Source organism: Oryctolagus cuniculus, chromosome 2 (genome assembly GCF_051225735.1).
Source record: "Oryctolagus cuniculus isolate XC-2025 breed Fujian yellow rabbit chromosome 2, ASM5122573v1, whole genome shotgun sequence".
Classification (NCBI taxonomy): domain Eukaryota; kingdom Metazoa; phylum Chordata; class Mammalia; order Lagomorpha; family Leporidae; genus Oryctolagus; species Oryctolagus cuniculus.
In genome coordinates, this window is record NC_142868.1 from 138,130,843 (window position 1) to 138,152,258 (window position 21,416).

Sequence of the window (21,416 nt, forward strand, 5' to 3'; positions counted from 1 at the left end):
AGAATGTGAAAGCAAGAATGCAAAGCTCAGTAGGGTGGTAGGAAGATAAGGTTAGGAAAGTACCCAGCACTTACGGACAAAAGGCACAGAGAAGGGAAAGAGGTTAGAAAGGGTCAGAGCATTAGGAAGCCAGTCCCGGACATCTGGGAAACAGAGGGGAAGAAATCAACTGGAAAATTCAGTTGTGTTATTTGAGAACGAAAAGGTGTGAGTTTCTACCCTGACAGTGATCGCTGAGTCCCGCACAGTGGATAAAACCAGGACCACTGGGAGGCGCATCAGACAGAATGCCAGACAACGTGGCCACAGCAGTCTTACAAGCAGCACACGGAGGGGAAATGAGGTTTCCTAGAGAAATTCCATCAGATTTCTCAATAGCAACACACGGACCCGGAAGGCAATGGAATAGTGCCCTTCAAAATGCTCGGGGGAGATGACTTCCAGCCTAGATTCTCACATCTGTCCAAACTAGCCATCAAGTATGAACGAAGATATTTTCAGACAAGCACAACTTTCAACTATTTCTCTCCCAGGGACTTCTTCTCAAAAAGCTTTCAGATAGGGTGTACCTCCGAAAAAGGACAGAAACCAAGAAAGTTTTCTTTAAAAAAGAAAAAAAAGAACTAGTGAATAGCAGAATGAATGAAAACTGAATGGTACGGAAGGGTAATCTGTTAACAAGACAGTTGAGCATTTCTAACTTTCCTATCTGTAGCTAACATTCATACACGTACTTCCTGTGTGCCAATGACTCTTCCAAGTGCCTGCAATGTACAACAACCCCATGAGCCAGATAACTTACAGTGTCCATGACAATGCTGATTACCATTAATGGGTATACAACCCCTGATCAATGCTGGGAAAGCAGCGGAGGATGGCCCAAGTGCGTGGGCCCCTGTCCCATTGTGGGAGACCCAGATGGGGTTTAAAGTTCCCGGCTTCCACCTGGCCCAGCCCCGATTGTTGCAGCCATTTGGGGAGTGAATCAGCAGATATTAGACCTCTCATTCTCTCTCCTATCCCTCTGTTATTCAGCCTTTCAAATAAAGTAAGTCTTAAAAAAAAAATAATAATGCATGTTCACCATGAACTTGTGGAAGGCCCATGGCTTTTTTCAAAATTTGCTAACATGTCCAGTCCCAGCTACTCTTCCAAAAGTGCTGCCCTCCTCCCATCAGGAGAGGCACCTATGTCCTCTCCTCTTCAGCCTGGGTGGGCTTCTTGGACTGTTTTCTGTGACTCCACTATCAAAGCAACACTATATGACTTTCAAGGCCAGTTCTTGAAAAGTGAACCAGTTTCTACCCAGTTCTCCTGCTCAGAACGTGTACCTCTGTCATGTGTGAGTGCAGCTGCCCAGACACCGCCATGCTGCAAGGACCATGTGGACAGACCCCCACAAAGGTCAAGACAGACTCAGAGGCACTCTGGCTGTTCCAGCCCCCAGCAGTTTGGATTTTTCCAGCACCAGAGTCAGACACAGGCATGAGGAAGCCTTCAAGGTGACTCCAGCATCCTCCCTGTCTCGTGGCAGCAGGGAGACAATCCCAGGAAGAGCCACCTCACTCACCAGAATCATGGCAGATGACAGTAGTAAATGGTGGTCGTTATTTCATACCATGAAATCTCAAGGGTTATTTTATAGCGCAATACACAAACAGGACACTTCCGCGTGAAAGTGAGGTTCAGCCCAAACTTCTGCCTCTCCCCTCCCGACATTCATTGAAACGGTGTGAGGCACAAGGCACTTAAAGACATGGAATTCTGACCCTGGGCTGAGTGGCCAGTCTCCTCAGTCTCAGGAGGATGGCCAGGCCTGCAGTCTGGCCCTTGGCCCCTCAGGACAGTGACTTTGCAAAGAACAGAGAAGTTTGCAGCGGTGACCTTCCTGGCCAGATGGCTCCCTCCACAATCCTTTCAGACTGCAGCAAGGTAATCAATTCTAAGGAAAGGAAGATTCTAACAGCATCCAAATGACAGGCAGGGAGCCAGGGAGAATGAGCTCATCTTGTTTGGGGACAAATGCCAAATGTGGATAAAGCTTTCAACTTTCAATGATGAGTAAGCCAAACTATATGGCACTATGAGAAAATTCTAGAATATAAAAATGAAAACGTGACACTTTAGAGGTAGAAGAAGCTATTTCTCTACAATATGGACAAGTATGTTTTAAACAGCCTCTTCTATGTCTTTGATAAAACACATTTAAAAATATAGGGCTAATCTGAATAATATGATTCACAAAATAGAGTTTTTAGTTGTGGACTAGACTGGGCTGCATGGAGAAAGCACTCTGTTTTCTTATTTTTTTAAGATTTATTTTATTTATTTGAAAGAGTTACAGAGAGAGTTCTTCCATCCGCTAGTTTACTCTCCAGATGGCCACAACAGCCAGGACTGGACCAGGCTGAAGGCAGGAGCCAGGAACCTCCTCTGGGTCTCCCACGTGGGTGCAGGGGCCCAAGGACTTGGGCCATCTTCCACTGCCTTCCTAGGCCACAGCAGAGAGCTGGATCAGAAGTGGAGCAGCCGGGGGTGGGGGGTGCAGTGCTGTGGCTCAGTGGGTCAACACTCTAGCCTGAAGTGCTGGCATCCCATATGGGTGCCGGTTCAAGACCCGCTGCTCCTCTTCCAATCCAGCTCTCTGCTATGGCCTGGGAAAGCAGTAGAAGATGGCCCAAGTCCTTGGGCCCCTGCACCCACGTGGGAGACCTGGAAGAAGCTCCTGGCTCCTGGCTTCAGATTGGCGCAGCTCTGGCCATCGTGGCCAATTGGGCAGTGGACCAATGGATGGAAGACCTCTCTTTCTCTCTCTCTCTCTGCCTCTCCTCTCTCTGTGTAACTCTGACTTTCAAATAAATAAATAAATCTTAAAAAAAAAAAAAAAAGTGGAGCAGCCGGGACTTAAACCAGCACCCACATGGGAAGCCAAAGCTGAGGCGGCGGCTTTATCTGTTATGCCACAGCACCGGCCTCCGAAAGCATTTAGTTTTCAATCATCTGCTGAATATTTATGGAAACAGACAAAGTATCTGCAAAGGAAATATCTTTACATTTTAAATAAAAATAGGACTTTGAATCAACTCCATCATTTATTAGCTGGACACTTACCTTCCGTAAGTTTTCTCGTCTGCAAAACAGGTATAACGATAGTACTTACTTTATAGGTGTCATGTATAAGGATTGAATGACTTAACTTTTGTAAAACTTTTTGAGAAGTCCTTGACGCATTCTAAGCTCTACGTTAGTGTTGGCTATTTCTCTTTTTTAAAAAAAAATCTTGGGGCCTGCGCTGTGGTGCAGTGGGTTAATGCCCTGGCCTGAAGTGCCGGCATCCCATATGGGCACCAGTTCAAGACCCGGCTGCTCCACTTCCCATCCAGCTCTCTGCTGTGGCCTGGGAAGGAGTGGAAGACGGCCCAAGTCCTTGGGCCCCTGCACCCGCGTGGGAGACCTAGAAGAAGCTCCTGGCTCCTGGCTTCGGATCGGCACAGCTCAGGCCGTTGCAGTCAGCTGGGGAGTGAACCGGTGGATGGAAGACCTCTCTCTCTCTCTCTGCCTCTCCTCTCTCTGTGTAACTCTGACTTTCAAATAAACAAATAAATCTTTAAAAATATTTTATTTTTAATTTTATTTTTATTCATTTGAAAGGCAGAGTTACAGACAGAGAGGGAGAGACAGAGATCTTTCATCCACTGGTTCACTCCCCAAATAGCTGCAATGGCTGGGACTGTGCCAGGCCTATGCCAGAAGCCAGAAGCTTCTTCTGGGTCTCCCACACAGGTGCAGGGGCCCAAGCAATTGGGTTGTCTTCCACTGCTTTCCCAGACACATTAGCAGGGAGCTGGATGGGAAGTGCAGGTGTTGAACTGACACCCATATGGGATGCCAGTGTCACAGGCAGTTGGCTTAACCTGCTATGTCACAACACTGGCCCATATTTTTATTTATTTAAAAGGCAGAGTGACAGAGAAAAAGAGAAACAGAAAGAGAGAGAGAGAGAGAGAGAGAGAGAGAATCTATCTTCCATCTGCCTATTCACTTGCCAGATTACCACACAGCCAGGTGTGGGATGAGGGAAGCCAGGAGCCAATAATTTCTTCTTGATTTCTCACATGTGTGGCAGGACCCAAGTGCTTGGGCCATCTTCTGCTGCCTTCTCAGCTGTACTAACAGGGAGCTAGATCAGAAGCAGAGCAGTCGGGACTCAAATTGGCACTGTGATATGGGATACAGTTGTGGGGAGCAACTCGGACTAGACTAAGTTACTGGAATTACGACTTATTCTATGCATCTGCTCTCCCACAATATGGCGCTGGGAGAGGAGTAAACAGCTTCTACACAGCTGCCTCCAGTTTGACCAGTAACCTGCAGGAGCTGATCCTGCACCTGATTGGAGGAGAGCAGCGTACTCGGCATGTGGGTAGCAGAGTTGGGATTGGTGGAAGAGGACTATAAAGGAGGAGAGAGACAACATGCACCAGGAACATCTAAAGGGAACACCTGTGCAGCCCCCGAGAGAGCCGGCCGGCGGTGTGCCACTCCCCCGCGGAAGTGGGGAAAGTGGCAGGGGGAACCGCCCTTCCACGGAGGTGGAAGGGTCGGTAGCCAACCCGGGAAGAACCAGCAGCAAACCCGGGGAGGGCCGAGCAGACAAAAGAACAGCGCTGGGTCCTGTGTCGTTCCTCCGCGAAGAGGGGGAGCGACATACAGTCTTTGCAAATAGCAACTTAACCAGCTGAGCCACAACACAGGTCCCAGTATTGGCTATTTTTGTGTTTATAGTTAAATTAAAATTCTGAAAAACTTTTAACCACTGCCATCCCCAATCATCAATACTTGATAACACCCAATTACATAAATGCTACATTTGAGGGCTCTAAAGGGAGCCACTTTCGATACCATCCTTTAAGAAATTTCTCCAGGGATGAACATTTGGTGCAGTAATTAAGATGCCACTTGGGTTTCATCCCATATCAGAGTGCCTAATTTCACATCCCAGATCCATTTCTAATTCTAGCTTCCTGCTAATGAACACTCTGGGAGGCAGCAAATGATAGCTCAAGTTCTTAAGTTCCTGCCTCACACGTGGGAGATCAGGATTGAGTTCCAGGCTCCTGGCTTCATCCTGCCTCAGCCCTAGCTGTTGTGGGCATTTGGGAAGTGAGCCAGAGATGTAGGATGTCTCTCTCCCTCTCTCCCATCCACTCTGCCTTTCAAATAAATAAATAATATTGAAACATAAAATGGTTTGTAGCTTTTTTTATTAAAGATTATTTATTTATTTATTTGAGAGGTAGAGCTACAGATAGAGGGAGAGAGAGAGGTCTTCCATCTGCTGGTTCACTCCCCAAATGGCTGCAAGGACTGGAGCTGGGCCAATCCGAAGCCAGGAGCCAGGAGCTTCTTCCAGGTCTCCCACGCGGGTGCAGGGGCCCAAGGACTTGGGCCATCTTCTACTGCTTTCCCAGGCCATAGCAGAGAGCTGGATGGGAAGAGGAGCAACCGAGACTAAAACCGGCGCCCATAAGGGATGCTGGCACTGCAGGCGAAGGATTAACCTACTATACCATGTCCCAAGTAGCTTTTATTATTATTATTATTTTTATCAAGTTACTCACAGCTTTAAGAGGTCAGTTGTTGGGGCCATTGCTGTGGCGCAGTAGGATAATCCTCCGCTTGTGGAGGCCGGCATCACATATGGATGCTGGTTCTAGTCCCGGCTGCTCCTCTTCCCATCCAGCTCTCTGCTATGGCTGGGAAAGCAGTGGAAGATGGCCCAAGTCCTTGGGCCCCTGCACCTGCGTGGGAGACCCGGAAGAAGCCCCTGGCTCCTGGCTTCAGATCAGTGCAGCTCCAGCCGTATCAGCCATTTGGGGAGTGAAGCAGCAGACGGAAGACCTTTCTCTGTGTCTCTCCCTCTCAAATAAATAAATAAAATTCTAAAATTCTAAACACACACACACACACACACACACAAATGTCCGTAGTCCCTGAAGGCTTGGTAACAGAGAAAGCAGCTTGCAGCTTTCTGTCTCCTGCCTGCCCCCTGTCTTTCTGAGAGGGAACTAGCATTGGTGTTGGCACCAGCCCACTGGGGGACCACAGAACACATAGACCTGAGTTTTTGAAGTAGGCATCCCCACCACAAGCCCACCAGCATGCTACATTCGCTAAAATACCCCTTCAGGGCTGGGAAGGGGGTTCTCATGCAGAAAATCTGCTACGCTGAGAGTGGAGAAAGGAACTGAGGAGATAAACCAGAAATCAGGTCTGCTTGGGCAGCTCTGCCTGGCGCCCAGTGACAGCTCTGCCTTCCGTGACTGGAGCCCCCTCTGCTTTTCTGCCTTGGACCTCCTCCGGCAGGAGCCATGGAGGAGGTGGCACTATGGGTCTCTTCACTTCTGTCCTGCACTTGTGATTGCAATGGACAGCACAATCTGGGCCGTGCATACCCGTAGTGGGGCTCCTCTTCAGGGGCTGCGGTTTTCATTCAATGAACTCCACTGCTGTGTGAAGGAGCTGTTGCCCAAGTTATCTCAAGTCTGGTTATTAGGACCTCAGAGCTTCGTGTTTGCCTGATGGACAGACACAGGGAGCGATGTTCTCAGTCCCGTGGCCCTCAGGGTTTGTAGCTAAGAAAAAGAGCAGAGGCTGCTGCTGTGGCTTAGTAGGCTAAACCTCGGCCTGTGGTGCCGGCATCCCATATGGGCGCTGGTTCATGTCCTGGCTGCTCCTCTTCTGATCCAGCTCCCTGCTAACGGCCTGGGAAAGCAGTGGAAGGTGGCCCAAGCGCTAGGGTCCCTGCCACCCACGTGGGAGACCTGGAAGAAGCTCCTGGCTCCTGGCTTCGGATCAGCTCAGCTCCAGCTGGGGCCATGTGGGGGGTGAATCAGTGGACGGAAGACCTCTGTCTTTCTCTCTATCCCTCTGTGACTCTGCTTCTCAAATAAACAAATAAAAATCTCAAAAAAGAATAGAAAAAGAGCAACATAGCCTCCCACCCCCAGCAAGCCCGTTTTGATTATCATGAAGGGTACAGCTCAACAAAGGGAGAACTACACCTGACCACCAGGAGTTAATCATTTGCATTGTAATCAATCTAAAGCAGCATCCTTTGATAATCAAATGACAATAATTTGCAGATCACTGTCTCCAGTGGAGTGCCTGCCCCACCTCACCCCTCAATCAGAGGCTTGGCAGCGAGCAAGAAAGGAATTTTACCACTGATTAATGGCGTGTTTAACTCTTCTGTGTCTTTCCTGCCGCTGTGCTGCAGCGTGCGTCTGCGCCTCATCCACTCAAACCACCTTATGAAAACGAGCACTGACCACAGGACTCAGTGAGGTCTCATTTGTGTTCACAAATCCTGCAGATGGATATCAACAGCCCCAGAGGGAGGGCAGATCAGCTGGCAATCACAGAAACACAGCTGCAAAGAGTCCAGTGAGAATGATTGTGCTAACCCATCTTGTGTATTTCTGTAGGGAGGCTTTCACCTTGAGCATGGTTGTGGCCATTGATGGGTTTAGGCAAATACGGCTTGCTCTGGGAAATTAGTAGGCAAATTCTCTTAGAGCCTAAGAACAACAATACACAACAGTCATACTGAACTTAATTAAGCAAGAAAGACCCAGTCGTTGTAGGGACGCGGGACCCCAAGAACAGAACTAGGACCCAACCTCTGGGAAGTTTGTCTTGAATACTGAATGGAAATGGACCAAGCGCTAGACACAGGGGGCTATTGGTGACTACAAAACCATGATTTTCAATACACATAGTGACATGCTGGCTGCTGGCTTCCCTAATGTTTCAGTGCCTGCACCTCAAATCCACCCTACCTAAAAGGCAGGTTTGGGGAGCCCTGGATGGAGACACAATTTTGCCTTACTATCATCTCAATGGAAGAGGGAAAACCAACCCACGGCTTTAGCAGTGCCTCTCCCCATCCTGGCGAAGGGCTCAGTGTGGGCAATCAGTTTAGCACACCAGCAGAGAGTCAGCTAGCCAGATGTGGCCTGACCCTTACTCCCAGTGCAGCAGGTGGCAGGAGCGTCACGTTCACATGGTTCCTCCTGGCCGTCAAGTCCTGCTTCTGGCTCCTGGGCACATGGTGATTTGTGAACCTAAGAAACATCTTTCTTAGAAGGGTCTGCTGGCCGGTGCCACGGCTCAATAGGCTAATTCTCTGCCTGCAGTGCCGGCACACCGGGTTCTAGTCCTGGTCGGGGTGCCAGATTCTGTCCCGGTTGCTCCTCTTCCAGGCCAGCTCTCTGCTATGGCCCGGGAGTGCAGTGGAGGATGGCCCAAGTGCTTGGCCCCTGCACCCACATGGGAGACCAGGAGAAGCACCGCAGTGCGCTGGCTGCAGCGGCCATTGGAGGGTGAACCAACGGTAAAGGAAGACCTTTCTCTCTGTCTCTCTCTCTCTCACTGTCCACTCTGCCTACCAACGGTAAAGGAAGACCTTTCTCTCTGTCTCTCTCTCTCACTGTCCACTCTGCCTGTCAAAAAAAAAAAAAAAAAAAAAAAAAAAAAAAGGGTCCGCTGATGAACCTGCTTTTCTTCTTCCCAGATTTTAAAAGAGCCCTTCAGAAAGTTCATGAAAAAGTAGGATTAAAAAAGTTCATTTTGGATCAAAGTGATTTAGAATTCCACCCTATTCCCCCTAATTTAAATAGACAGCATACCACGTACCACATTTGGAGGTAACAGTACTTCAAAGACAGGGGTGAATATCTTCATGACCTTGTGGTAGGTAAAGGTTCTTAACAGAACACAAAACACTCACCAGAGCTGGTGTTGTGGTATAGTCAGTAAAGTCACTGCCTGTGGATGCTGGCACCACATATATATGTCAGTTCGAGTCCTGGCTGTTCCACTTCCAATACAGCTCCCTGCTAACATGCCTGGAAAAGCAGTGGAGAAAGGCACGAGTTTTTGGGCTTCTGCCACCCATGTGGGAGACCAGGAAGAAGCTCCTGGCTTCAGTCTGATCCAGACTTGGCTGTTGCAGCCACTTGGGGAGTAGAAAGAAAATCTCTCTCTCTCTCTTTCTCTCTCTGTAACTCTGTCTTTCAAATAAATAAATACTTACAAATAAATATATAAAATTAAAATAAAAAATAAACTAAGTTACAGGCCAGTGCCACAGCTCAATAGGCTAATCCTCCACCTGTGGCACCGGCACACCGGGTTCTAGTCCCGGTTGGGATGCCAGATTCTGTCCCGGTTGCTCCTCTTCCAGGCTAGTTCTCTGCTGTGGCCCGGGAAGGCAGTGGAGGATGGCCCAAGTGCTTGGGCCCTGCACCCCATGGGAGAGCAGGAGAAGCACCTGGCTCCTGGCTTCAGATCAGTGTGGTGCACCGGCTGCAGCACACCGGCCGCGTTGGCCATTGGAGGGTGAACCAATGGAAAAGGAAGACCTTTCTCTCTGTCTCTCTCTCACTGTCCACTCTGCCTGTCAAAAAAATAAAATAAAATAAACCAAGTTACAGAAGAATGACTATGATTTTAAAAAAATAAAGAAAAAATACATTTAGTTACATGAAATTTAAAGCATCTGTTCATCAAAAGGCAAGAGCATGAGAAAGCAAGACTCAGGTTAGAATAATGTATTTACAACATATTTATTTTAAAAAGGACTAGTAGTAAGAATACATACAGAATCCTATAAATTAAAAGCATCATAACGTAAAAGCCTGAGGAGAAATGACATGTATTTATACTGCTTTATTAAATATTTATTAACTGCAAACAGGAAAAAACAGTAACTTTACAGCAGCAACACTACCTTAACCAAGTGATGCAAGTTAGCATGACCACTGACGAGAACCATTCCAATCACGTCCCTCCTAGCAGCATTCACCAAGCAGAGCATGGTATCACTTCTTGCAAAGATACATAACCTGAATTTAATAATCTTTGAAGTTTATTTACTTGAAAGGCAGATGACACAAGAGAAAGAGAGAGAGCCAGAGAGATCTTCCATCTGCTGGCTCACTTCCCAATACCCAAAATAGCTAGTTTGGTCCAGGACAAAAACAGGAACCCAGAACTCCATTCAGGTCTACCACATGGGTGGCAGGGACCCAAGCCCTTGTGCCATCACCTGCTGCCTCCCACTGTATGCATTAGTAGGACACTGGATTGGAAACAGTAGGGACTCAAACAGGCACCCTGGTATGGAATGCAGGCATTCTAAGTAGTGTCTTAACCTTTCTGCCACAGCGCCTGTCCCTAAATTCAATCGGAGAATGTACCTTACACTAATAAAGATTCAGGAAATTTTACAAAATCACGGACCAGTACTCTTCCAAAGTGCTAATATACTGAAGCAAAAAGTCTCAGGAATAATCTCAGGGCAATGGAGGTTCAAGGGCGTGACAACTGAATACAATGTGTGACCCTGGATTGAACCCTGGTCCAGAAAAAGCCATTAGTGAGAAACGTAATGAAATTTTAGTAAATCTGAGACAAGTACCAATGTTAAGGTTTCTTATTTTGATAATCAGCTACAGCTGTGTAAGATATCAAACTATCAAGTTGTATGAAGGAAATTGGGATTTTTTGGCATTGTTTCTGCTAAAGTCTCAAGTTATTTAAAAATTAAAAAAAGAAAAATTAAATTTTTTTGTTTAATGCCTATTCACATATTTTGCAGAAAATTCACAAAAGGCTTGAACAGTTTGCAAAGAAGATATACAAATATCCAATGTGACAATGCTCAACTTTATTAGTCATCAAAGAAATGCAAATGAAGCCCTGGTGAGATCCCACTGCACCAAATGTCACATTGAAGCAACTGTTACTCTTACACACTGCTGGTGGGAGCAAAAGTTGCCACAACTATGTTGGGAAACAGTGTGGCAGCATCACTTTAAGCTGAACAAATGTGTTCCTTATGACCCGGCAATGTATCCTTAATATTCAAAAGATCTTTCCAGGGCAGGCATTTGGCCCAGCAGTTAAGACACCTCTTGGGATACCTGCACACCACATCACAGTGCCTGGGTTCAAGTTCTGGTTTTGCTCTCAATTCCAGTTTCCTGCTAATGTGCACTCTTGCAGGTAGCAGGTCAGGTTGAAGTAGTTGGGTCCCTGCCACCCACACGGGAGACCAGACTGAGTTCCTTGTGAACCCTGGCTTCAGCTGGGCCCAGTCCTGGCCATTGTGAGCATTTGAGGGTGGGAGCTGTCTCTGTTTCTCTGTCTCTTTGTCTCTCTCCCCTCCCCCGTTCCTCCCTCCTTTTTTTTGACAGGCAGAGTTAGACAGTGAGAGAGAGAGAAAGGTCTTCCCTCCCTTGGTTCACCCCCCAAATGGCCACTACGGCCGGCGTGCCGCGCTGATCCGAAGCCAGGAGTCAGGTGCTCCTCCTGGTCTCCCATGCGGGTACAGGCCCCAAGCACTTGGGCCATCCTCCACGCACTCTCGGGCCACAGCAGAGAACTGGACTAGAAGAGGAGCAACCAGGACAGAATCCGACGCCCTGACCAGGACTAGAACCCTGGGTGCCAGCGCCGCAGGCGGAGGATTAGCCTAGTGAGCCATGGCGGCGCCGGCTCTCTCCCTCTTTCAAATAGATTTTTTTTTCTTTTAAAAAATAAAAGACATTTTTTGGGGGGCTCCGGATTCTGTCCCGGTTGCCCCTCTTCCAGGCCAGCTCTCTGCTGTGGCCCGGGAGTGCAGTGGAGGATGGCCCAAGTGCTTGGGCCCTGCACCCGCATGGGAGACCAGGAGAAGCACCTGGCTCCTGCCTTCGGATCAGTGCGGTGCGCCGGCTGCAGCGGCCATTGGAGGGTGAATCAACAGCAAAGGAAGACCTTTCTCTCTCTGTCTCTCTCTCTCACTGTCCACTCTGCCTGTCAAAAAAAAAAAAAAAAAAAAAAGTAAATTATGGTTCTATCCAGCAGGAGAAATATCAGACTACAAGTATATACAACAACATATATGCAGGTCCGTCTCAAATAAAGCGCTGAGATGATGACAACCACACATAGATCTGTTCCTCTCACATGGTTCTGTTTATGGAAAATTCAAAATCAGGTGAAGTTCATCTGCTTAAAAAACTTTTTTCAAAACTTTTATTCTATGAACTTTGTGAAACACTCTTAAACAAATCACCTGGATTTTTTTAGTGTATTTATTTTATAATTTATAATTTATTTATTTGAAAGGCAAAGTGACAGTGAGAGAGAGTAGTTCCATCTACTGGTTCACTCTCCAAATGCCCACAAGAGCCAGGGCTGGGCCGGGCTCAAGCAGAAGCCTGGAACTTCATCTAGGTCTCTCCACCTGGGTGGCAGGGACCCAAGTATTGGTGTCACCATCTGCTTCCTCCTAGCCTGTGCGTTAGCAGGAAGCTGGATAGGAAGCAAAGCAAATCACTGCATTTGTCCAGCACAGTATAAAGGCACAGCCATTGCAAGCTGATGAATGAACCCTCTCCTGGGCTGAAGCATGGTTCTTCAGGAAAGGTTGGTTTCAAAATAAATAATTGGGACTGGCACTGTTGGGTAGCGGGTAAAGCTGCTGCCTGCAGTGCCGGCATCCCATTTGGGTGCTGGTTCAAGTCCTGGCTGCTCCACTTCCGATCCAGCTCTCTGCTATGGACTGGGAAAGTAGTAGAAGAAGGCCCAAGTCCTTGGGCCCCTGCACTGGCATGGGAGACCTGGAATTGGATTGGTGCAGCTCCAGCCATTGCAGTCAATTGGGGAGTGAACCAGTGGATGGAAGACCTTTCTTTCTCTCTCTCTCTCTCTCTCTCTCTCACTCACTCTTTACCTCTCTTCTCTCTGTGTAACTCTGACTTTCAAATAAATAAATAAATCTTTAGAAATAAATAAATAATTGGTCCCACTGAACAGTTTTGATAACTTTGAAAAGATTTATTTGAAAGTCAGAGTTACAGAGAGGGACACACACACACACACACACACAGGTCTTCCATCCACTGGTTCAATCCCCAAATGGCTGCAACAGCCAGCACTAAGCCAGGCCAAAGCCAGGAGCCAAAAGCTTCATTCAGGTCTCCCACATGGGTGCAGGGACCAAAGCACTTGTGCCATCTTCTACTGCTTTTCCAAAGCGGATTAGCAGAGAGTTGGATGGGAAGTAGAGCAGCAGGACATAAACTGATGCCCATATGGGATGCTGGTACTGCAGGCAGTGACTTTACCAGCTATGCCACAATGCCAGCCCCAAGTTTTGAAAATTTTCTTAGCTGCAGACCAGCAACTGTATGGAAAAAGAACATCACAAGAGCCAAATCATGAAGTAGTCACTCAACATATTTTAGAGCATTTCCTACATTTACAAATGTGGAAGAAAATCATTTTACTAAAATGCAAGGTAAAATGAGCTGGTTCTTGGGGGTGGTGCTGTGGCATAGTGGGCTAAGCCTCCATCTGCAGTACCGACATCCCAAATGGGCACTGGTTCAAGACCTGGCTGCTCCTCTTCTGATCCAGCTCTCTGCTATGGCCGAAGCAGTGGAAAATGGCCTAAATGCTTGGGCCTCTGTACCCACATGAGAGACCCCAATGATGCTTCTAGCTCCTGGCTTCAGATTGGCTCAGCTCCAGCCATTGTGGCTATTTGGGGAGTAAACCAGCAGATGGAAGACCTTTCTCTCTGTCTCTCCCTCTCTCTGTCTATAACTCTACCTCTTAAATAAATAAATAAATAAAATCATTTAAAAAATGAGCTGTTTCTTTAAAATGCCCTTTTTTCAAAGTATACAATTGCTGATTTTACCAGCAAAAGGCACAACACAAAGCCACAAATAACTTAGGGTTGGAATTAGCCTCTTGTCAGGCACTTAGTCCTAAGGCCATTGCTCACTGCTTCACCTCCTGCCCCCACCTACCCCTCATGGGCCTTCAGTCTCTTCGGTCATGGAGTGACTTTGAAGGAGACAAGAGATGTGACCAGCACGCCAGAAATGCTCTCTGTCCTGATGGGGTGGTAGTTGTATACATTTACTAAAGTGCAGTGAATGCTGCACTAAAATTGTGCCTTTAAATATTTATAAATTACAGCCCAATTTAAAAAAAGAAGAGGGGTAGGTGTTGTGGTATAGTGGGTTAAGCCAAGGCCTGCAATACCAGTATCCCATATCAGAATACAGATTCGTGACCTGGCTGCCCTGTTTCCAACCCAGCACCCTGCTAATGCACCTGGGAAGGCAGCGGCAGATAACCCAAGTCCTTGGGCCCCTGCCAGCCATATAGGAGACCAGGATGGAGTTTCTGGCTCCTGGCTTCAACCTGACCCAGACACGGCTGCATGGCTGTTGCAGGTACCTGGGGAGTGAACCAGCAGATAGAGGATCTTGCACTCTAACTCTCTCTCTCTCTAACTCTGCCTTTCAAAGAAATAAATAAATCTTTATGAAATAATTACCCGATGAGACGATAAATCATTTCCAAATCGAAAAAGATTCTGGGATCCACTAACCTTTCCACAAAAGCAGCCCCTGCTTCCACCTTGTGTCCACAGTTCAGGCCTTAGCCAAGTTTGTTTCCAGGAACAGGGAAAGGTTTCCATCTAGTGGCAGGAGAGGCAACTGTAGGGCCAGCCCCGAAAAGGAAGGAGCTTTGCGCGTGTGCACACACACACTCGCGCTTTTTTTTTTTCTCTTTCTTTCAGGTGCCAGTTAGAAGGATGCACAGCTTGGAATGCAGAGGATAGGCGCTGGGAACTCTTGTGCAGTAGCAACATGCACAACTGTGTGCTGCTGTGTGCAGGAACAGTATCCTCTCCTGGCACCTCATTTTCCCACAACAAACACTGACGCCTAAAGACACAGCACAGGATGGGCACACCCCACCCTCACATGTATCCCACCGTGGGGCTATCACTGTGGCATAGGGAGCTAAGCCACTGCCTGCAGTGCTGGCATCCCACTTTGGAGCTCCGGTTCCAGTCCCGGCTGCTCTGCTTCCGACCCAGCTCCCTACCAATTCCCTGGAAAGGCAGTGGTTGATGTCCCAAGTGCTTGGGCTCCTGCCACCCATGTGGGAGACCCACATGGAATCCCAGGCTCTGGGCTTCAGCCTGGCCCAGTCCTGGCCACTGTGGCCATTTGGGGAATGGACCAGCAGGTAGAACATCTCTTTTTCTCTCTGTCTCTCCTTCTCTGTCACTGTGCCTTTCAAATAAATAAAATATAATAAAATTCAGTTTTCTTTTCAACAGGCACCAAGCTTTTATCTAGGCCCAGTTATTGAGTGGAGAGAGGGGGTCAAGGCATCACACGTAGTGTTGTTAGGAAAATAGGGCCATACTGCTTTGTCATGAAAGATTACAACATGGAATTGGACAAATCCAAAGTCATAGGGAAGGAGCTTAAGAAATGTCATACATTAAAAGCCACAAAAAGGGGCAGTGCTGTGGTGCAGTGGGTTAATGCCCTGGCCTGGTGTGCTGGCATCCCATACGGGTGCTGGTTCTAGTCCTGGCTGCTCCTCTTTCCATCCAGCACTCTATTATGGCCTGGGAAAGCAGTAAAAAGATGGCCCAAGTGCTTGGGCCCCTGCACCCATGTGGGAAACCTGGAAGAAGCTCTTGGCTCCTGGCTCTGGACCGTTGCAGCCAACTGGGGAGTGAATCAGCAGATAGAAGACCTCTCTCTCTCTCTCTCTCTCCTTCTCTCTCTCTCTGCCTCTCCTCTCTCTGTGTAACTTTGACTTTCAAATCTATCTATCTATCTATCTATCTATCTATCTATCTATCTATCTATCTATCTATCTTTTTTAAAAAAGCCACAAACAAAAGACACAGTGTAGCACTAAGACACAGATGATGATTATTATTTAGCAAACTTTTTTTTTTTTTTTTTTTATTGAGAGAGAGAGAGCTCTCCCATCTGCTAGTTCACTCCCCTAAATGTCCATAACAGCCAGAGCTGGGCCAGGCTGAAGTCAGGAGCCAGCATGCAGTCTGGGTCTCCCATGTGGGTGGCAGGGACCTGACTTCCTGAGCCAGCACCCGCCGCCTTCGGGGGTGCACATTAGCAAGAAGCTACAGTCGGAAGCAGAGCTGGGTCTCAAACCCAGGCACGTTGATATTAGATGCAAATATTGATATTGGATGGCACATTGATACTGGATGGGCTGCACATCCACCCACAGCAAGCATTTCTTAAGCAGCTAGTTTGAGACACAGGGCCAGGAGGAAGATACAAAAGGACTACAACCAGACTCTGCCTGGCCGCTCCCCTGCCCTCTGTGCCCCCAGCAAACGCCTATGCTCTGCTCCCCAGTGTTCAGGTTAAGAGCCTGTCTCTTTGAAGCCCTCTCCTGCCTCCTTCCGCAGTGACAGCTTCTTCATAGCACTCTTGAGTACACCTCTTCCAGCGCTTCTCACAGTTGATCATGATTTCTGCAAACGTACTCATGCACACTTTCTCCTTCCCTGAGTCAGCTTCTGCTGTGTTGAATTTCTCCACTGTTTGTTTTCTACTTCATTCACATTAGTTTTATCTTTATTATTATACTTTTGATTTTATTCTGTTCTTTTTCTAGTGTCTTGACTTGAAGTCTAAACAATTTTAAAAAATATCTTTATTAAGAATATAGCATAAAATTTGCCATTTTAACTGATTTTAAGTATATGACTCAGTGGCATCAATTAGATTCTTAATAGCTATCACCATTATTTCCAAAATTTTTCATCACCTTAAATAGAAAACTCTGTCCTCATTAGTTAGATCTCCTTTCCTACCTACCCCTCGCTACTGGTTAACCTCTGATCTACTTTCTGTCTTTATGAATTTTCCTATTCTAGGTATTTTATGTGAGTGGAGTCATTTAATACTTGTTCTTTTGTGTCTGGCTTACTTCACTCAGCCCAGTGTTCCTAAGATCCATCCATGTTGCAGCACGTGTCAGAATCTTATTATTTTTCATGGCTGAGTAATATTCTATTGAGTAATATTCTATTGCACATACACACCATATTTTGATTACACATTCATCCACTGACGACAGCTGGGTTGTTTCGATTTTTGGACTATCCTGAATAATTCCATGAATGCTGGCATGCCAGGGTGTGTTGGAGTCTATTTCTTAATTCTTTGAGTTTATTGCCTAAAAGCACTCTTTTATATCACTGCTACTTCCAGTAGACCATAGTCCCTTAGGGCTCATCTCATTCATTTTTACATCCCTAAGCTGAGTACAAGCCAAACACATACACCATAGCACTGGGTGTGAGTCTGGTAAACAAGCGAATAATGATAATCATATTGTACATCTGTGAATCCCTCTGCAGCTTAGAAAGCATTGATCCATTTTTATTTGAGCTTCACAATGATCGTGAGGTAGGTAGGCAGGTCTGAGCTCTTATTTCTGGGAGTCTGCCAAGGGTCAAGCAACCAGTGCCAGATTCGTTGAGATTCAAATGCATATCCTCCTCTTTCTGGCCCAATCTGATTCTCAACCTGTCTTGCTATCTTGCCTGTTATTTCTGACAATCACTGGTGAGAATACCCATTCTTACTAAAAACTGCTTACAGGACTGCAAATAAAGATTTTCCTGTAGAAGAGCTGGAGGAGACTGGAGGGGGTCTTGATTTGTCCTCATGCCTAGTTAAGCAGTTCTTCCTTGGAATTACACGATAAGAGTAATATTTTATTTTTGTATTATTTATTTATTCAAGAGGCAGAGAGAATGAGAGATGGACAGAGCTTCTAGCTGCTGGTTCACTCCAAAAATTCTGGCAAGGGTTGGGGCTGGGAACTCAATCCACGTCTCCTATGTGGGTGGCTGTGACTCATTACTTGAACCATCAGCTGCTGCCTCCCAGGGCCTGTACTAGAAGCTGGAATTGGGAGCCGGAGCCAGGCATCAAGCCCATGCACTCTTATACAGGATGCCTATATATATATATATATATATATATGTGATATGTGTCTTAACCACATCTTTCAGAGTAATCTGTTAGCATCAGCAACTTGATGGCATTCATGTTCTGTGGGAAAACCTGAGGCAGTTTTGTGTGTCTCAAGCGTTCACACACACACAGCACCACAAAACCCTAACAGGTCTACTGCAGATTCTAGCCCTTGACTTCCAAACTCCCATCTGAACAGGGACTAGGGAACTAACTTGAATGAGCCAGCTGGCCGGGTACAAGGTGAAAAACAGCAGCTGGCACTTGGCTGGGACAGGGGGAATTGATACGTGTTTCCGCTGTGGCAGCCTGGAGAGCACACACTAGGTCCACAGAGGGCAGCTGGCACACAGATCCAGGTTGGCCGTGCCTTTCAACTTTCTTAAGAGAAGTAGAAATGAGCATATTTTGTGTGAATTTTAAGTATTTTTAATACTGGGAATGACCTCCAATTAAAAAAATCAGTAGCACCAAACTTGGTGTGAATCAGAGAAACATGGATGTTACCCTCTGGGGCGGGGAGCTCAGCTCTTCCCTGGTGTTCCTCCTGGCTCCCCTGCCAAATCCCTGGGTTCTCCAGCCACAGCAAGCACCCCTGCACCTCCAGGGCAGTGGTTCTCCACCTGGGTGCGCAGGAGAATCACTGGGGAGTGGGGAGAAACAAAAGTGCTATCCTGGCCCTGCTCCTGGTCATTCCTTAGGGCTCCCCAGGTGCAAACAGATTGAGAGCTCTCAATGCCAACTGGACTTCCTGCCTCCAGTGGTCAACTGTCCTCTGGTCAGTTGTCCACACTGCAGCAAGAATATTTTAGAGGCTGGCGTTGTGATGCAGTAGGTTAAGTTCAAGTCCCAGCTGCTCCACTTCCGATCCAGCTTCTTGCCAATGCTACTGGGAAAGCAGCAGATGATGGCCCAAATGCTTAGGTCCCTGCCACCCACATGGGGAGACCCAGATGGCATTCCAGGTTTCTGGCTTCAACCTGGCCTAGCCCTGGCCGGTGCAGCCATATGGGGAGTAAACCATCAGATGGAAGATTTCTTTCTTCTAACTCTTCCAAATAAAGACTTATTTATTCGAAAGACAGAGTTACAGGGATGCTGAATGCTTTAAAAACCTGCTCAGCCCTCCTGTGGCTGCCGTCTGCGGTCATGATAAATGGCTCTGCATGTGCCCAAGATCTCATGCCCTCCCAGCCTCCTCTCCCCCCACGGCCACCCCTGCTCCTTGTCCCCAGTGCCCTTGGCTTCAGCTGCCCTGGCCGCCTTGAAGTTTCACGGACACACTGGACCCTTGAGCGCGTGAACCTTCGGCTGTGTATAGTTGGAGAAGCCTGCGTGACAGCCGTCACCAGGGCACTGCTACAGCGAGGGCGAGGGATCTGGGGCTGCTGCAGTGGCGCGGGGAGGTGACTCACATTGGTTCTGTCCTCAGAAAGATGGAAGTCCCTTGAAAGCAGGGAGTACAATTCTGCCTCGACCCCCTCTTGCCAACAGCCAAGTCCCGCGGACAGGAAGTTAGTCCCGAACGGAGCGGAAATGACGCTCTCCGGAAATGTTCTTCCCATCACTCAGCTGCTGGGGGAGGGAGCGCAGCCCAAACCGGAAGGAGTGGCAGGGTAACAGTGCGAAGCCTCTGTTTACCTGCCCACCTGCACCACCGCTTAGGAGGCCTGGCCCATGGGAACTGCAGTGGCGATCAAGCTTATTGCCCACTGTAAAGATGGGGAAACGGTTATTGACTAGAAACTGTGAGCGGGGAAGTGCAGCTAGCTCAGATGGGGACCGGCAGGGGAGCCCTACAATGGAGCATCCTGAAGGAATGGATATGTAGCGGCCAACGACGGGGAGGAGAGGAGGAGATTCCAGGCGGAGGAAGCAGCAGACGCAGAACTCTGGAGCCGAAGGCAAGTGCGGCAGGGTCAGTGCAGGTAATTTCCACACGTCTGAGCCGGAGTGACACTCTGACCCCCTCAAGCTCTGATGAAGCAGTTCCCAAACACAGCGCGTACAGTATCAGAAAGAGAAAGCTCCCCTCTGGTGAATTATGTCCCTAGTCTCAAGAATCTCTGAAGAGGTGTAGGTGGTTTGGCACACTAAAAAAATAGACACTGCCAGGGGCCGGCGCTGTGGTGTAGCGGGTAAAGCCGCCGCCTGCAGTGCTGGCATCCCATATGGGCGCCTGTAGGAGACCCGGCTGCTCCACTTCTGATTCAGCTCTCTGCTATGGCCTGGGAGGGCAGTAGAAGATGGCCCAAGTCCTTGGGCCCCCGCACCCACGAGACCCGGAAGAAGCTCCTGGCTTCAACTTAGCTTATTTCTGGCTGTTGCCACCATTTGGGGAGTGAACCAATGGATGGAAGACTTATTTTTTTCTCTGTCTCTCTCTCTCTCTGCCTTTCTGTAACTCTGCCTTTCAAATAAAAATAAATAGCTCTTTTAAAAAAAAAAGAGGCCGGCTCCGCGGCTCACTAGGCTAATCCTCCGCCTTGCGGCGCCGGCACACCGGGTTCTAGTCCCGGTTGGGGCGCCGGATTCTGTCCCGGTTGCCCCTCTTCCAGGCCAGCTCTCTGCTGTGGCCAGGGAGTGCAGTGGAGGATGGCCCAGGTGCTTGGGCCCTGCACCCCATGGGAGACCAGGAAAAGCACCTGGCTCCTGGCTCCTGCCATCGGATCAGCGCGGTACGCCGGCCGCGGCGGCCATTGGAGGGTGAACCAACGGCAAAGGAAGACCTTTCTCTCTGTCTCTCTCTCTCACTGTCCACTCTGCCTGTCAAAAAAATAAAAATATTAAAAAAAAAAGACACTGCCTTTAAAATAAATCTTTATAAAAAATGACAGAGAGATTGATCTCGCATCTGCTGGTTCACTCTCCCAAATATGTGCAACACTCAGGGCTGGGCAAGGCCAAAGTTGGGGGCCAGGACCAACATCTTGGACTCCCTTGTGGGTGGTAGTGGCCAAAGTAGTTTGGCCATCTTCCACTGCTTTCCCAGCAGCATTGGCAGGAAGCTAGATCAGAAGTGCAGTAGTCAAGACTCAAACTGGCTCTCAAGATGGGATGTGGATGTCCCAAGGGACAGCTTAACCCGCTACTCCTGCCCCTCTCTCTACTTTTCTAGTAAATACAATTGATAGCTTTGGGATCCACAAGGAGGGAAGGCCTATACTTCCGGGAATGGAAAGTCCTTGTCAAGGTCCCCCGCGGTGCCTAAAGGTCAACCAATGAGGATCAGGCCCACCTCAACCTTTAACCCCCATGCCCTGAATCTATAAAAGGAGTTCTCCCAATCTCTGACTCGCGACACCCACCCACCCCCACCCCCACCCCGTTGCTCTGTTAGGGCCGTGGAACCTCGCCCAGGAGCAGAATCCCAATAAAAGCCTGTGAATTAATTGATTCGTCTGCCTGGGAAGATTTTTTACGCGTCAGACACCTTGCAACAATCACTTAAAAAAAAAAAAATCTCTTGAGAGACTCTAGGAAAGAGAATTAGGAAGGGGGATGACCAACATCCAGGGA

The 21,416-nt window shown here is 48.0% G+C and overlaps 1 protein-coding gene across 1 annotated transcript in view; it reads right to left on the reverse strand.

The window, feature by feature from the left end:
- Positions 1–19,441, reverse strand: part of ANXA4 (annexin A4) — a 105,300-nt gene extending 85,859 nt beyond the window's left edge. Inside the window, exons 1-2 of the mRNA XM_051842825.3 lie at positions 19,313–19,441; positions 8,792–8,909 (exon numbers count right to left, since the gene is read on the reverse strand). The gene's annotated coding sequence lies outside the window, so the exon portion shown is untranslated. The remainder of the gene's footprint in view (positions 1–8,791; positions 8,910–19,312) is intronic.
- Positions 19,442–21,416: the final 1,975 nt, after the last annotated feature.